Raw genomic sequence first — 2105 nt, 5'->3', positions numbered from 1 at the left:
GGGGCAGGTATCTGCTTCCTACTGTTCTTTATCTATCCATTGTTTGGCTATATTCATCGCCTATACTGTTTTAATAAACAGCAAACAGTGAACATTAAAACAAGCTACCCAAACAGAAATCCTCACTAGTTTAAATTATACTCTTTTAAAACAAGGTTAGTTTTCAAAAACAATCTCACATTTTCATTTTGCATAGATACTCAAGTCTATTTGTTCAACCAAGGGGAGCCAACAAGATGTACAAGAAAGTATTTATTGGCATCAGCTGTATAAATGTATTCATTCCATGCACCACAAATAAGTTTGTGGTGCAAAGGAACATCTGACAGAGCAAGTTCAGAAGACCCGAGTGCTTCCTCTAAAACTGTCAAAACTTCCTTTTCCAAGATAAGCGTCTTCAAAATCAAGAGCATGAACAAAACTTTTTTTCATTAAAAATGCAGACACAAAGTATTTTGTCAGCAGCTGTGCCAGCCACATCCTTGACAACTCTCCATTAGGAGATTCAGTAGCAATAAGTTATTTATCCCAAAACTCTTCCTCATTTTTCAGGTTTGAAAAAAGTATTATGTCAAGTACGGAAAAGAACTTTTCCTTTAGGTCGCCTCAAATTCAGTGAATCTCATTTCTTCAGATCCTTCTGTCAAGATTCCATGTCAATCTCAACTCCTTCACTCTTGTCCTCCAGTGTTTCTGTCAGGCTGTTTGCGCTTACATCTTCAAGAGCTGCCAGATCAACAGGGGGTAAAGGGTTCCTCCAATACTGGAATGTATTATACTGCCAAAAGTCTTCATTCTGGCTGTGCACCCTGTCGGCTTTCTGCTGGCTGTCCACGCTCTCAACCCTGTCACCGCCTGTGGCTAACCCGGGGTTCCTCCTGCTCACCAGGAGGTGGCTCTCCGGGCTCCAGGCTACTGCTCTGCAGCTCCTGTCTGTCGTCCCCACCGCCGCGTCGCTTGCAGGGCGCAGACTCAGGCTCCGCCATGGTCCCCGAGTCCCCCTGGCGCTTGAGGGGCCGAGCCACCCCAGACAACGGGACCCAGAGTGGCGGTTCCTCGGGGAAGTCGCTGAGCAGGAGCCGCTTCCAAGGCACGCAGAACGTGAGCGGCTCAGCTGCATGCCACTTGGCCATGGGCCAGGGATGGGGGTCGCGCGGGCGGCAGCCTGAGGGCGGAGGGCGGCACGGAGCTGGGAGCTTTTGCTGTCCCGAGGGCGGACCAGAAGTTGGGGAGCCGCAGCGCAGCGCCGAGAGTCTAGATGGTACTATCTTAGTGATCTTGTTTAGACAAGCGTATTCCCTCTGGCCCTGTTCCCTGCAGTTGGTGATTTGTTCTCAGGAGCCTGCTCACCCCATATATCCTCTCTCTTCATGATCAGCATGGGATGGGGAAAGGGGACATGGATAGTATTTGTGAGGGGCTCTGGCTTTGGGTGGTAGTCTAGCCTTGCATGTGTACCCAGGGGGCTAAAGCAGGAAGCAGTGTTCTGCCAGCCGAGAGCTCTACCATGTCTTGGGTTCAGTATATTCTCTCCTACCTAAATCAAATGCTTCTTCCTTTTGCTTGCTTGGGCCTACAGAATGTTTCTAGGAACCACGTATCTTAATTGTTTCTGTGTAGCAAAGAATCCCAAAGTCTTGATGTCTTTTACAAAATCAAGTTTTTAGGGCTAGGGGGATGGCTCTGTGTTAAAAGTGCTTGCCATAGAGTATGAACAGAAAAATCTGGACCACAGAAACCACATGAATGAAGATTGGCCTGCAATACCAGCCTGTAACAAAATTAATAGCAGAAGCCCAGAGCAAAATGGCAAGCAAGAATAGCTGAGTCAGTGAGCTCTGGGTTTAAGTGAAAGATCCAGTCACAATGTAGCTAGAAGAAGTTAACTTGACAGATTTTGTTTGTTTGTTTGTTTGTTTTTCGAGACAGGGTTTCTCTGTGTAGTCCTGGCTGTCCTGAAACTCACTCTGTAGACCAGGCTGGCCTCGAACTTAGAAATCCACCTGCCTCTGCCTCCCAAGTGCTGGGATTAAAGGCGTGCGCCACCACCGCCCAGCTCGCCACCACCGCCTGGCTCTGACAGAATATTTTGCCAGCATCATTTA

General features: G+C 47.9%; 1 pseudogene; it reads right to left on the bottom strand.

The window, feature by feature from the left end:
* Positions 1-625: 625 nt before the first annotated feature.
* On the bottom strand, positions 626-1133 carry LOC114616403 (annotated as a pseudogene).
* Between the last annotated feature and the right edge of the window lie 972 nt (positions 1134-2105).

The sequence above is a fragment of the Grammomys surdaster genome, unplaced genomic scaffold, assembly GCF_004785775.1.
Source record: "Grammomys surdaster isolate TR1022 unplaced genomic scaffold, NIH_TR_1.0 319456, whole genome shotgun sequence".
Lineage (NCBI taxonomy): Eukaryota > Metazoa > Chordata > Mammalia > Rodentia > Muridae > Grammomys > Grammomys surdaster.
Note: the sequence above shows the minus strand (reverse complement) of the source record. Positions and strands in the feature narration are given on the sequence as shown.